At 34.1% G+C, this 17,309-nt stretch overlaps 1 long non-coding RNA gene across 1 annotated transcript; it reads right to left on the bottom strand.

Moving 5' to 3' along the window:
- Positions 1 to 404: 404 nt before the first annotated feature.
- Positions 405 to 3,182, bottom strand: LOC129881728 (uncharacterized). The gene is made up of 3 exons (XR_008765681.1): positions 3,100 to 3,182; positions 1,267 to 1,319; positions 405 to 485 (listed from the first exon to the last, which is right to left on the bottom strand). It is a non-coding gene; the product is annotated as an uncharacterized LOC129881728 (long non-coding RNA).
- Positions 3,183 to 17,309: the final 14,127 nt, after the last annotated feature.

The raw sequence follows: 17,309 nt of genomic DNA, 5'->3' as shown, positions 1-17,309 counted from the left end.
ACCTGTTATCTATAATCAATCAAGAACTAAACATGATATGGGACTTAAGGAAATAGGATGTTATCTCAATACTATCCCATATTTATATATATAATGCGACCTATCTCCTGAGGAGTTATAACATCAAAATTAATGTAGTACATAAGCCGACAAGGCTATCATTACATGTAGGAACATCCCGCTATATATCATATACATATATGCAAGCCGACAAGGCCGTCACTATAAATAGGAACGTTTCCAAAATATAAGTCATACTAGTACCGTTGGATAACATCTATATACCACCCACATATATGTCTACAGACCTCTAAGAATATCAACAGTATCATATGATGGGACAAGGCCCCGCCGTACCCATGGATAAATAAATATATACATCAAAATATCTATATCATAATTCTAGGCTTCGGAATAATGAAACACTTCCAAAATAGCTGAGTGGAAATTCTAAGCTGGCGGATTCTCGAAATTAATATTTGTACCTGTGGGCATGAAATACAGCCCCCCGAAGAAAGGGGGTTAGTACGATATATGTACTGAGTATATAAAGCATAACATATCATAATCGAGATCATATTTGAAGTAGAGATTCAGGAGACAAGTATGATACTCAAGAAGTCACTGTACCTATGCCTTATGAAATAAAATCATGCATGATTATATCATATATCATATCCGGTCCATTATGAACTCGGTGAATCTATTATATACATGTATCATATTTGGCCCATCATGGGGCTCGGCGCTATCATCACATCATCATATCATCATATCATATCATCATATATATATACCGTACCCGACTCTCTAGTGAGGGACTCGGTGAACAATGCAGTGAAACTGTGCACGAATACATACCCGGCCCGGGACTCGATGAAATATACATTAAGGTATGCACGAGTAGAGTAGTGAGTAACCATATGCATTTAAATCATCATTTGAGAATCAATAGAATAATTCAAATGAACCATCATTTGAAAATCAAGACAATATTCATTTCAAGTAACCTCCGATTGACCTTATAAATTATTCCAAATATGAATTATACAGAAGTATGATTTATACTAAAATACAACTTATACCAACTTGGATGACTGGAATCATACATATGAATCAAGAAATATCGATATAAAATTCTGAAAATTGAGAACATTCGCCATCCTAGTATATCTAAGAATAAGAGTTTCGTTGGAATTTTATACATTCGTCGTCCAATTGTTTCATAAGATCATGCCAAAAGAAAGAAAGGTTAGTTTTACATACCTTTAGCATTTATCCGTACACAATATGTATATGCTGCCCCATAGGATCTCAACCTATATTAATACGTTAAGAACTATGATTAGGCTATAGAAAGGCATAAAACGTACTTCGTCGTTAGGTTATTTCTGAAAATTTGGACAGCACCTCCCCTGAACTTCATCACCATTTTTCGAGTACATAAAAGCAAAACTGGATTTTAGAGCCTAAATGAAAGTTTTAGCTCTATGAAATATCTTTCCATAACATCTTTAATCATCAAAATGGAGCTTTACATAAGGATTTATGCTAAAATTACTAACAGCAGTCCCATCCAAAACCGGATTTGCAAAATACAAAATTCTGGGCAGCAACTCCCTTATACTACCCACTTTCCTCACTTCCCAAATCAGCCATACAATCACCAAGAAACATCACTAATCACACATTCAAATGCCATGTCAAGACAATCCAAGACGATATTGAAAAATACTCCAAACAACCCACCTAACATTTAACTTTCGTTTATTACCAACATGACGACTACAATGCCATCAAATTACTTCTAATAAGTTGCAGCCATCACACCTTAATAAAATGATCTATAACAGCCCAACGATCAACCATGCAATGTATAATCATAACTTTAACTTAACAGAAGCAGCCACACACCATAAGCCGCCGTTACATCAATTAAAACTTTAACTTGACATGTCGTATGCTTTCATTTTCGTTTTGTAATAAGCAACAATAACAACCACCACATTAATCGATGTTCATCCATTATTTAGTTTAGAACAGCCCCAATATGTCCCAAACATTAACATATACAATCCCTTCACTTTTAACACATAATTCATGATAATAATAGCAACAACGACAATCAACCCAATCTAATTTAAACGACTCCAAATCTGTCCATTTTAATACCAACACTAATCATGGGGTTTTCTTGCTTCCAGTTCCATTTAAGACAAGTTAATATCTTCATCATAACATTATTAGTAAGTTAAGGCATCCCCCATTCATAACACTCAACAATAATTCCAATCCACATACAACTACTACATCTTCCAATTATCCTTAATGATCCATAGACTTGTCGTTTTATCGAGACAATCCTAAAACAGCCCAACCAACATATGATGCAACATAAAACCTTAATTATCATTAATTTTCCAAGCTCAACAAGAATAACAACAATCTATCAAAGCAGCCCCTAACTCACAACATAAAGAGACTCAAAACCTTGTGACGCCTTGTGAACATACCAACTAGACTACATATGATTTTACACCTTATGTCGTACTAACTTTTCTTCCAATTTTTTTGTGAGACATAGCAACAACTACACGTTAACAATATCACCTTATTATGTGCAAGAAAAGTATATTAACATCATTTAACCCTTACAATAGCCCACAACCAATTACCACTCCAACTCGAAATATCAAATTCTTCCATTTTCGTTATATAATCAACCACAACAATAACATCAATAATAGTTATAATTAATTCCATCATTTTCAAATTAAAGCAGCCCATTATCTTCAATCAACAAAATACAAATTTTAACTCTTAATCCCTCCAATCATCAAGAACAATAACACACCCAACCAAAATAGCCCACAACAAATTCAACCTCAACTTTAACCATTTACTTTCCTTTATTCTCATCACTTAATTCATACCCATAACAATCAAATACTAAACAAAATTGATTTATCATTTTCATACCAAAACAGTCCCCAACACTTCACCAACATTTCAACATCAACACATATGATTTCATACATTTATAGACTCACAAAACGTCCAAACTCACTCTAAAATACATAGAAAATGTTCAAGTCTTACCTTGATACTTAGCTCCTTAGTTTGATAAAATTTGAGGATTGAAAGGATGAAGATTTTTAGTTGCTCCATGGCTGCTTCGCGTCACTGTAGCTGCTTCCATGGTATTGAAGAAAAACGCCACCCTTGACCCCTTAATCTCTCCCTCACTCTCTCTTTCTCTCTTCCGTTACTTTTCTCTATCTCCCTTTGTTGAAGATGAAAGTTCTTGCTTCTTGGGAGCCTTCTAGAGTTAAAGAGAAAAATAATTTTGATGCAGATGTTTAGTCAACATATGGACAAGTGTGCTGCCCAAGGAGTCTTATTGTCCCCTTCAAAAACGTGGGCCAATAGGAATTGGCCATGTGGTAGTGGGGGACCACTTTTCATCTCAATATTAACTTAATTTATCTTAATTAATATCAAATTACCAATTAATAATCCAACCATAATTAATTAATCCTTAATATCAACTAATATTTCTATATTCATAGTAATTTGCAAACAAATTGAGCCATTTTAAAGTTCGGAATTAAAAATTCGTGGCCAGAGCCTTTGTTTAGTAAAATAGTCATATCTCTTGATTGTGATATCGAATAAATTCCCACAACCTATGGTTGGAAAGATAATCCAATTATCTATAACTTTTATTTTAGGAGTTTTCCGAAATTACCAAAAAATGATATTGTTATGGTCTCCCCAAATCAGATCACCCGAAAACATAGCGTAAAAACACCTTCTTCTTTTTTTGGATGGATTACACTTGGATTTGGCTCAAGGTTCCTTCTTGAGTTGTGTTTAAATTCACATATATTATCCATATAACTTATCATATGTCCCTTTATAAAATAACATCATATGGGCCCCACCTCAGCTCACGATTATGGGGCAATATATCTTTTAACATATCATTCCAATCATATTATACGAAATCCAAATATTATACTCATGCTATCCTCATATTTCTATGGTAGAATTTTATTCTTTATACTTGTAATATTTTCTCCCCCTCTGGCTTACATTAAGCCATCTGTAGCCTTAGTAACCCGAAATTTTCTGGGGTGTAACATCCTTCCTCCGTTTGGAACATTCATCCTCGAATGTTGAATTGATTCTGAATTCCCAATATTTTCTAAGGTAATCTCTTATTTAATTATACCCTTCATATACCTCCTCCATTTGTCGGTTACTGTAGTTCATTATAACACATTCCATGTTCTACGAGTAAAACAAAATTTCGCATGGGTAACATTTTTGTACTCCAATATTCTTGCTTTACTCTGTTGTGACAGTCCGTATTCTGAAGTCATCGGCATTATTTGTTACTTTCTGACTTTCTCTTGAAGGTCTTTGACTATCATTTGCTTTTACTTCTTGATCTCGATCTTTGGGTTGGCTATCAATTAGCGCTAGGGTTTCCTCATATTATGACCTTACCGTCATCCAGTAACCAATAAACCACTTGTTCTGATTATCTTGGTTAAATCATTTCATAATTTCCTTTACCTTAATTGGCAATATTTTAGGCATATTATCTTGATTCATTTCTCTATTTGTTACTCAAACTTTTTCATTGCCCCTTTACTCAAATTTGCTCTTAGCTCTCTTGCCACGCATCCTATTGCAATATTTACGCAAATATGTGTAGGTGCTTAAATCAGCCCATAAGATATCTTAACGTCACCACACTAGTCTTTAGGCAGACCCTATATTTTCTCTTACCTCTTTCAGTTGATATCAGGGCTCATCTATGGCTTTTGCCCTTATTACTAATTATATCCTTGTAGTTTTGTCTCAAACCATCTTATACTTTTCTTTGATGTATCCAAAATACTGCAACCATATTGTTGCTACTGAATTCTTATTCTTTTTATCAGGTAATCACTTGATCTCACCCTTATCAACTTCTTCATTCGGTAGCACTTATATTCTGATGATAAGTTGTCCAAGCTTTGTTATAACATTATCTTTATTCCAATGGATGTCAATTGTTACTTTAATAAGTTCACAATGCATTAATTGTTTCACAAATCGACAGTCTTTGTCCTTTAAGGATCTCACTATTATTTGTTTTCGAGGTGAAGTCATCTATACACAATACTCCTTAATGCTTCATGCGCTTTCACCCTTTTTGTATACCGCACGCTAACTTCTAATCTTATTCACAATCGTATCAAATTCGTTCTAATAAAGGTTTTATCTTATCACCTTATACCTATACTTAATTAATTATGTCTATCTTGAGTGCTTTCTTTAGTATTCCTTTCATTTCTCCAATCTATGTCTGTTATTTATTTTGTGCACGAGGAATTTCATGCTCCCCCTAAATCCTTCGAAAGAACTCTACTTTTATGTAACCTCTTTTTCTCCTTTTCAATGCATATTCCATTCATCTCTATTTATTCTTATCATATCATTCATCTCTGGCATTCATTCTATCTTGTTGCTCACCTTCGTCACCACTTGAATTTCTATTATAAATTTTCCTTATAGAACTTTGTAATCCTTTCTTATTCGTTCTTCACTTGCTTTTCTGTTTTCCACAAATCACATCATGTTCACATTATATTCACATTATATCATGTTCTTATTCAATCCCATTTGTAACACTTTTTAACCTTATTCACGATTCTTACTATGGGTTAACTATACTCGGTGGAGTAAGCGTACTTAACCTTTTTCTAAATCATCCCTTAGTATCACAAGCCCTTTCGAATCATCCCAGCACTTCATCAACAACACATGAAATACATGACCCTGAATAGCCCACAAATTTATGTTTTCCATTCACAAGTTTTATCTCCAATTAGTTGGTTAAGAACTAATAAAATATTATCATAAGACATTCTCCAACCATGACCAGAAGGAAACTAGAATCCGACAAGCACCACCGGACCTCTTAGTGCTTGATTTACATGGTTTACCACTAGGTTTATTCCTAGGTCATAAAAGAATTATCTAATTCATCAATTGCTTGCTGTATGCTTTGTATTTTCAACAAAAGTAAAACTTAATTACCGAATTTTTTCCCCCTTCAACATAAGGTTCTTTTAAGGCAAAATTGTGGCTGGAAAGTATCTTGGTTCGTTCAAATGAATTCCAAACTTTGTTGATCATATAGGCTTTTTCCGAAATAAAATTTCCCAAATCAGAATGATGCCTCTTACAAATGACATGGAGGGTATCTCTTAACTATTTACTTCAACATACTAAATTTAACTTGTCGGTATCAACTTCTAAGACATATTACGAACTTATATCCCACTTTCTCTTTATTTCTTCTTATTTCTGGGAAAATTTGGGCAGAGTTTCCTCTGTATTTTTACTATCCCAAAATCTACACGCAGAAAATACCAACAATGCCTCACAGGGATAACATATATATATATATATATTCATCTCATATCACATCTCAGCCACACAGGGCACCCAATATCAACAACAGTATGAAAATGATGGACTTACCTCGTATGTCCAACTCAAACTGCACCCGTTATACTTTCCTGTCTACTTGTCCTTTATATTTTCAACTTTACATTTCAATCATATTTCAATATTCTTACCTTATCCAACATACCTCTTTTGCACCATTACTTACCCGTATACTGTGTAGCTTCTAATATCATCAATTGCTTTCTTCTATCGATGTCGTTCTTCTACTGAAACTAAAGGTTAGAAAAGGAGTTTCATGTCCTATAATTGGGCTCTATCGCACGATCTTAGATATGAAAGAAAAGAAACATCCTAAATGTCCTATAGCCTCCTATTTATAGATGTGGTGTACAACACATCGATAAACAAGACTCTACTAGACACGGTCTGTAGACACTCCAAGGATGAACTATTCTGATACCACTTCTGTCACGACCCAATCCCATGGCCGTGACTATAGCTCAAACTGGACTCTTGTGTACACACCTGTTATCTATAATCAATCAAGAACTAAATATGATATGGGACTTAAGGAAATAGGATGTTATCTCAATACTATCCCATATTTATATATATAATGCGACCTGTCTCCTGAGGAGTTATAACATCAAAGTTAATGTAGTACATAAGCCGACAAAGCTATCATTACATGTAGGAACATCCCGCTATATATCATATACATATATGCAAGCCGACAAGGCCATCACTATAAATAGGAACGTTCCCAAAATATAAGTCATACTAGTACCATTGGATAACATCTATATACCACCCACATATATGTTTACAGACCTCTAAGAATATCAACAGTATCATATGACGGGACAAGGCCCCGCCGTACCCATGGATAAATAAATATATACATCAAAATATCTATAGCATAATTCTAGGCTCCAGAATAATGAAGCACTTCCAAAATAGCTGAGTGGAAATCCTAAGCTGGCGGATTCTCGAAATTAATATTTGTACCTGTGGGCATGAAATACAGCCCCCCGAAGAAAGGGGGTCAGTACGATATATGTACTGAGTATATAAAGCATAACATATCATAATCGAGATCACATTTGAAGTAGAGATTCAGGAGACAAGTATGATACTCAAGAAGTCATTGTACCTATGTCTTATGAAATAAAATCATGCATGATTATATCATATATCATATCCGGTCCATTATGAACTCGGTGAATCTATCATATACATGTATCATATTTGGCCTATCATGGGGCCCGATGCCATCATCATATCATCATATCATTATATCATATCATCATATATATATATCATACCCGGCCCTCTAGTGAGGGACTCGGTGAACAATGCAGTGAAACTGTGCACGAATACATACCTGGCCCGGGACTCGGTGAAGTATACATTAAGGTATGCACGAGTAGAGTAGTGAGTAACCATAAGCATTTAAATCATCATTTGAGAATCAATAGAATAATTCAAATGAACCATCATTTGAAAATCAAGACAATATTCATTTCAAGTAACCTTCGATTGACCTTATAAATTATTCCAAATATGAATTATACAGAAGTATGATTTATACTAAAATACGACTTATACCAACTTGGATGGCTGGAATCATACATATGAATCAAGAAATATCGATATAGAATTCTGAAAATTGAGAACATTCGCCATTCTAGTATATCTAAGAATAAGAGCTTAGTTGGAATTTTATACATTCGTCGTCCAATTGTTTCATAAGATCATGCCAAAAGAAAGAAAGGTTAGTTTTACATACCTTTAGCATTTATCCGTACACAATATGTATATGCTGCCCCATAGGATCTCAACCTATATTAATACGTTAAGAACTATGATTAGGCTATAGAAAGGCATAAAGCGTACTTCGTCGTTAGGTTATTTCTGAAAATTTGGACAGCACCTCCCTTGAACTTCATCACCATTTTTCGAGTACATAAAAGCAAAAATGGATTTTAGAGCCTACATGAAAGTTTTAGCTCTATGAAATATCTTTCCATAACATCTTTAATCATCAAAATGGAGCTTTACATAAGGATTTATGCTAAAATTACTAACAGTAGTCCCATCCAAAAACGGATTTGCAAAATACAAAATTCTGGGCAGCAACTCCCTTATACTACCCACTTTCCTCACTTCCCAAATCAACCATACAATCACCAAGAAACATCACTAATCACACATTCAAATGCCATGTCAAGACAATCCAAGACGATATTGAAAAATACTCCAAACAACCCACCTAACATTTAACTTTCGTTTATTACCAACATGACGACTACAATGCCATCAAATTACTTCTAATAAGTTGCAGCCATCACACCTCAATAAAATGATCTATAACAGCCCAACGATCAACCATGCAATGTATAATCATAACTTTAACTTAACAGAAGCAGCCACACACCATAAGCCGCCGTTACATCAATTAAAACTTTAACTTGACATGTCGTATGCTTTCATTTTCGTTTTGTAATAAGCAACAATAACAACCACCACATTAATCGATGTTCATCCATTATTTAGTTTAGAACAGCCCCAATATGTCCCAAACATTAACATATACAATCCCTTCACTTTTAACACATAATTCATGATAATAATAGCAACAACGACAATCAACCCAATCTAATTTAAACGACTCCAAATCTGTCCATTTTAATACCAACACTAATCATGGGGTTTTCTTGCTTCCAGTTCCATTTAAGACAAGTTAATATCTTCATCATAACATTATTAGTAAGTTAAGGCATCCCCCATTCATAACACTCAACAATAATTCCAATCCACATACAACTACTACATCTTCCAATTATCCTTAATGATCCATAGACTTGTCGTTTTATCGAGACAATCCTAAAACAGCCCAACCAACATATGATGCAACATAAAACCTTAATTATCATTAATTTTCCAAGCTCAACAAGAATAACAACAATCTATCAAAGCAGCCCCTAACTCACAACATAAAGAGACTCAAAACCTTGTGACGCCTTGTGAACATACCACCTAGACTACATATGATTTTACACCTTATGTCGTACTAACTTTTCTTCCAATTTTTTTGTGAGACATAGCAACAACTACACGTTAACAATATCACCTTATTATGTGCAAGAAAAGTATATTAACATCATTTAACCCTTACAATAGCCCACAACCAATTACCACTCCAACTCGAAATATCAAATTCTTCCATTTTCGTTATATAATCAACCACAACAATAACATCAATAATAGTTATAATTAATTCCATCATTTTCAAATTAAAGCAGCCCATTATCTTCAATCAACAAAATACAAATTTTAACTCTTAATCCCTCCAATCATCAAGAACAATAACACACCCAACCAAAATAGCCCACAACAAATTCAACCTCAACTTTAACCATTTACTTTCCTTTATTCTCATCACTTAATTCATACCCATAACAATCAAATACTAAACAAAATTGATTTATCATTTTCATACCAAAACAGTCCCCAACACTTCACCAACATTTCAACATCAACACATATGATTTCATACATTTATAGACTCACAAAACGTCCAAACTCACTCTAAAATACATAGAAAATGTTCAAGTCTTACCTTGATACTTAGCTCCTTAGTTTGATAAAATTTGAGGATTGAAAGGATGAAGATTTTTAGTTGCTCCATGGCTGCTTCGCGTCACTGTAGCTGCTTCCATGGTCTTGAAGAAAAACGCCACCCTTGACCCCTTAATCTCTCCCTCACTCTCTCTTTCTCTCTTCCGTTACTTTTCTCTATCTCCCTTTGTTGAAGATGAAAGTTCTTGCTTCTTGGGAGCCTTCTAGAGTTAAAGAGAAAAATAATTTTGATGCAGATGTTTAGTCAACATATGGACAAGTGTGCTGCCCAAGGAGTCTTATTGTCCCCTTCAAAAACGTGGGCCAATAGGAATTGGCCATGTGGTAGTGGGGGACCACTTTTCATCTCAATATTAACTTAATTTATCTTAATTAATATCAAATTACCAATTAATAATCCAACCATAATTAATTAATCCTTAATATCAACTAATATTTCTATATTCATAGTAATTTATAAACAAATTGAGCCATTTTAAAGTTCGGAATTAAAAATTCGTGGCCAGAGCCTTAGTTTAGTAAAATAGTCATATCTCTTGATTGTGATATCGAATAAATTCCCACAACCTATGGTTGGAAAGATAATCCAATTATCTATAACTTTTATTTTAGGAGTTTTCCGAAATTACCAAAAAATGATATTGTTATGGTCTCCCCAAATCAGATCACCCGAAAACATAGCGTAAAAACACCTTCTTCTTTTTTTGGATGGATTACACTTGGATTTGGCTCAAGGTTCCTTCTTGAGTTGTGTTTAACTTCACATCTATTATCCATATAACTTATCATATGTCCCTTTATAAAATAACATCATATGGGCCCCACCTCAGCTCACGATTATGGGGCAATATATCTTTTAACATATCATTCCAATCATATTATACGAAATCCAAATATTATACTCATGCTATCCTCATATTTCTATGGTAGAATTTTATTCTTTATACTTGTAATATTTTCTCCCCCTCTGGCTTACATTAAGCCATCTGTAGCCTTAGTAACCCGAAATTTTCTAGGGTGTAACATCCTTCCTCCGTTTGGAACATTCATCCTCGAATGTTGAATTGATTCTGAATTCCCAATATTTTCTAAGGTAATCTCTTATTTAATTATACCCTTCATATACCTCCTCCATTTGTCGGTTACTGTAGTTCATTATAACACATTCCATGTTCTACGAGTAAAACAAAATTTCGCATGGGTAACATTTTTGTACTCCAATATTCTTGCTTTACTCTGTTGTGACAGTCCGTATTCTGAAGTCATCGGCATTATTTGTTACTTTCTGACTTTCTCTTGAAGGTCTTTGACTATCATTTGCTTTTACTTCTTGATCTCGATCTTTGGGTTGGCTATCAATTAGCGCTAGGGTTTCCTCATATTATGACCTTACCGTCATCCAGTAACCAATAAACCACTTGTTCTGATTATCTTGGTTAAATCATTTCATAATTTCCTTTACCTTAATTGGCAATATTTTAGGCATATTATCTTGATTCGTTTCTCTATTTGTTACTCAAACTTTTTCATTGCCCCTTTACTCAAATTTGCTCTTAGCTCTCTTGCCACGCATCCTATTGCAATATTTACGCAAATATGTGTAGGTGCTTAAATCAGCCCATAAGATACCTTAACGTCACCACACTAGTCTTTAGGCAGACCCTATATTTTCTCTTACCTCTTTCAGTTGATATCAGGGCTCACCTATGGCTTTTGCCCTTATTACTAATTATATCCTTGTAGTTTTGTCTCAAACCATCTTATACTTTTCTTTGATGTATCCAAAATACTGCAACCATATTGTTGCTACTGAATTCTTATTCTTTTTATCAGGTAATCACTTGATCTCACCCTTATCAACTTCTTCATTCGGTAGCACTTATATTCTGATGATAAGTTGTCCAAGCTTTGTTATAACATTATCTTTATTCCAATGGATGTCAATTGTTACTTTAATAAGTTCACAATGCATTAATTGTTTCACAAATCGACAGTCTTTGTCCTTTAAGGATCTCACTATTATTTTTTTTCGAGGTGAAGTCATCTATACACAATACTCCTTAATGCTTCATGCGCTTTCACCCTTTTTGTATACCGCACGCTAACTTCTAATCTTATTCACAATCGTATCAAATTCGTTCTAATAAAGGTTTTATCTTATCACCTTATACCTATACTTAATTAATTATGTCTATCTTGAGTGCTTTCTTTAGTATTCCTTTCATTTCTCCAATCTATGTCTGTTATTTATTTTGTGCACGAGGAATTTCATGCTCCCCCTAAATCCTTCGAAAGAACTCTACTTTTATGTAACCCCTTTTTCTCCTTTTCAATGCATATTCCATTCATCTCTATTTATTCTTATCATATCATTCATCTCTGGCATTCATTCTATCTTGTTGCTCACCTTCGTCACCACTTGAATTTCTATTATAAATTTTCCTTATAGAACTTTGTAATCCTTTCTTATTCGTTCTTCACTTGCTTTTCTGTTTTCCACAAATCACATCATGTTCACATTATATTCACATTATATCATGTTCTTATTCAATCCCATTTGTAACACTTTTTAACCTTATTCACGATTCTTACTATGGGTTAACTATACTCGGTGGAGTAAGCGTACTTAACCTTTTTCTAAATCATCCCTTAGTATCACAAGCCCTTTCGAATCATCCCAGCACTTCATCAACAACACATGAAATACATGACCCTGAATAGCCCACAAATTTATGTTTTCCATTCACAAGTTTTATCTCCAATTAGTTGGTTAAGAACTAATAAAATATTATCATAAGACATTCTCCAACCATGACCAGAAGGAAACTAGAATCCGACAAGCACCACCGGACCTCTTAGTGCTTGATTTACATGGTTTACCACTAGGTTTATTCCTAGGTCATAAAAGAATTATCTAATTCATCAATTGCTTGCTGTATGCTTTGTATTTTCAACAAAAGTAAAACTTAATTACCGAATTTTTTCCCCCTTCAACATAAGGTTCTTTTAAGGCAAAATTGTGGCTGGAAAGTATCTTGGTTCGTTCAAATGAATTCCAAACTTTGTTGATCATATAGGCTTTTTCCGAAATAAAATTTCCCAAATCAGAATGATGCCTCTTACAAATGACATGGAGGGTATCTCTTAACTATTTACTTCAACATACTAAATTTAACTTGTCGGTATCAACTTCTAAGACATATTACGAACTTATATCCCACTTTCTCTTTATTTCTTCTTATTTCTGGGAAAATTTGGGCAGAGTTTCCTCTGTATTTTTACTATCCCAAAATCTACACGCAGAAAATACCAACAATGCCTCACAGGGATAACATATATATATATATATATTCATCTCATATCACATCTCAGCCACACAGGGCACCCAATATCAACAACAGTATGAAAATGATGGACTTACCTCGTATGTCCAACTCAAACTGCACCCGTTATACTTTCCTGTCTACTTGTCCTTTATATTTTCAACTTTACATTTCAATCATATTTCAATATTCTTACCTTATCCAACATACCTCTTTTGCACCATTACTTACCCGTATACTGTGTAGCTTCTAATATCATCAATTGCTTTCTTCTATCGATGTCGTTCTTCTACTGAAACTAAAGGTTAGAAAAGGAGTTTCATGTCCTATAATTGGGCTCTATCGCACGATCTTAGATATGAAAGAAAAGAAACATCCTAAATGTCCTATAGCCTCCTATTTATAGATGTGGTGTACAACACATCGATAAACAAGACTCTACTAGACACGGTCTGTAGACACTCCAAGGATGAACTATTCTGATACCACTTCTGTCACGACCCAATCCCATGGCCGTGACTATAGCTCAAACTGGACTCTTGTGTACACACCTGTTATCTATAATCAATCAAGAACTAAATATGATATGGGACTTAAGGAAATAGGATGTTATCTCAATACTATCCCATATTTATATATATAATGCGACCTGTCTCCTGAGGAGTTATAACATCAAAGTTAATGTAGTACATAAGCCGACAAAGCTATCATTACATGTAGGAACATCCCGCTATATATCATATACATATATGCAAGCCGACAAGGCCGTCACTATAAATAGGAACGTTCCCAAAATATAAGTCATACTAGTACCATTGGATAACATCTATATACCACCCACATATATGTTTACAGACCTCTAAGAATATCAACAGTATCATATGACGGGACAAGGCCCCGCCGTACCCATGGATAAATAAATATATACATCAAAATATCTATAGCATAATTCTAGGCTCCAGAATAATGAAGCACTTCCAAAATAGCTGAGTGGAAATCCTAAGCTGGCGGATTCTCGAAATTAATATTTGTACCTGTGGGCATGAAATACAGCCCCCCGAAGAAAGGGGGTCAGTACGATATATGTACTGAGTATATAAAGCATAACATATCATAATCGAGATCACATTTGAAGTAGAGATTCAGGAGACAAGTATGATACTCAAGAAGTCATTGTACCTATGTCTTATGAAATAAAATCATGCATGATTATATCATATATCATATCCGGTCCATTATGAACTCGGTGAATCTATCATATACATGTATCATATTTGGCCTATCATGGGGCCCGATGCCATCATCATATCATCATATCATTATATCATATCATCATATATATATATCATACCCGGCCCTCTAGTGAGGGACTCGGTGAACAATGCAGTGAAACTGTGCACGAATACATACCTGGCCCGGGACTCGGTGAAGTATACATTAAGGTATGCACGAGTAGAGTAGTGAGTAACCATAAGCATTTAAATCATCATTTGAGAATCAATAGAATAATTCAAATGAACCATCATTTGAAAATCAAGACAATATTCATTTCAAGTAACCTTCGATTGACCTTATAAATTATTCCAAATATGAATTATACAGAAGTATGATTTATACTAAAATACGACTTATACCAACTTGGATGGCTGGAATCATACATATGAATCAAGAAATATCGATATAGAATTCTGAAAATTGAGAACATTCGCCATTCTAGTATATCTAAGAATAAGAGCTTAGTTGGAATTTTATACATTCGTCGTCCAATTGTTTCATAAGATCATGCCAAAAGAAAGAAAGGTTAGTTTTACATACCTTTAGCATTTATCCGTACACAATATGTATATGCTGCCCCATAGGATCTCAACCTATATTAATACGTTAAGAACTATGATTAGGCTATAGAAAGGCATAAAGCGTACTTCGTCGTTAGGTTATTTCTGAAAATTTGGACAGCACCTCCCCTGAACTTCATCACCATTTTTCGAGTACATAAAAGCAAAAATGGATTTTAGAGCCTACATGAAAGTTTTAGCTCTATGAAATATCTTTCCATAACATCTTTAATCATCAAAATAGAGCTTTACATAAGGATTTATGCTAAAATTACTAACAGCAGTCCCATCCAAAAACGGATTTGCAAAACACAAAATTCTGGGCAGCAACTCCCTTATACTACCCACTTTCCTCACTTCCCAAATCAACCATACAATCACCAAGAAACATCACTAATCACACATTCAAATGCCATGTCAAGACAATCCAAGACGATATTGAAAAATACTCCAAACAACCCACCTAACATTTAACTTTCGTTTATTACCAACATGACGACTACAATGCCATCAAATTACTTCTAATAAGTTGCAGCCATCACACCTTAATAAAATGATCTATAACAGCCCAACGATCAACCATGCAATGTATAATCATAACTTTAACTTAACAGAAGCAGCCACACACCATAAGCCGCCGTTACATCAATTAAAACTTTAACTTGACATGTCGTATGCTTTCATTTTCGTTTTGTAATAAGCAACAATAACAACCACCACATTAATCGATGTTCATCCATTATTTAGTTTAGAACAGCCCCAATATGTCCCAAACATTAACATATACAATCCCTTCACTTTTAACACATAATTCATGATAATAATAGCAACAACGACAATCAACCCAATCTAATTTAAACGACTCCAAATCTGTCCATTTTAATACCAACACTAATCATGGGGTTTTCTTGCTTCCAGTTCCATTTAAGACAAGTTAATATCTTCATCATAACATTATTAGTAAGTTAAGGCATCCCCCATTCATAACACTCAACAATAATTCCAATCCACATACAACTACTACATCTTCCAATTATCCTTAATGATCCATAGACTTGTCGTTTTATCGAGACAATCCTAAAACAGCCCAACCAACATATGATGCAACATAAAACCTTAATTATCATTAATTTTCCAAGCTCAATAAGAATAACAACAATCTATCAAAGCAGCCCCTAACTCACAACATAAAGAGACTCAAAACCTTGTGACGCCTTGTGAACATACCAACTAGACTACATATGATTTTACACCTTATGTCGTACTAACTTTTCTTCCAATTTTTTTGTGAGACATAGCAACAACTACACGTTAACAATATCACCTTATTATGTGCAAGAAAAGTATATTAACATCATTTAACCCTTACAATAGCCTACAACCAATTACCACTCCAACTCGAAATATCAAATTCTTCCATTTTCGTTATATAATCAACCACAACAATAACATCAATAATAGTTATAATTAATTCCATCATTTTCAAATTAAAGCAGCCCATTATCTTCAATCAACAAAATACAAATTTTAACTCTTAATCCCTCCAATCATCAAGAACAATAACACACCCAACCAAAATAGCCCACAACAAATTCAACCTCAACTTTAACCATTTACTTTCCTTTATTCTCATCACTTAATTCATACCCATAACAATCAAATACTAAACAAAATTAATTTATCATTTTCATACCAAAACAGTCCCCAACACTTCACCAACATTTCAGCATCAACACATATGATTTCATACATTTATAGACTCACAAAACGTCCAAACTCACTCTAAAATACATAGAAAATGTTCAAGTCTTACCTTGATACTTAGCTCCTTAGTTTGATAAAATTTGAGGATTGAAAGGATGAAGATTTTTAGTTGCTCCATGGCTGCTTCGCGTCACTGTAGCTGCTTCCATGGTCTTGAAGAAAAATGCCACCCTTGACCCCTTAATCTCTCCCTCACTCTCTCTTTCTCTCTTCCGTTACTTTTCTCTATCTCCCTTTGTTGAAGATGAAAGTTCTTGCTTCTTGGGAGCCTTCTAGA

Source organism: Solanum dulcamara, chromosome 3, assembly GCF_947179165.1.
Source record: "Solanum dulcamara chromosome 3, daSolDulc1.2, whole genome shotgun sequence".
In the NCBI taxonomy this organism is placed as follows: domain Eukaryota; kingdom Viridiplantae; phylum Streptophyta; class Magnoliopsida; order Solanales; family Solanaceae; genus Solanum; species Solanum dulcamara.
Note: the sequence above shows the minus strand (reverse complement) of the source record. Positions and strands in the feature narration are given on the sequence as shown.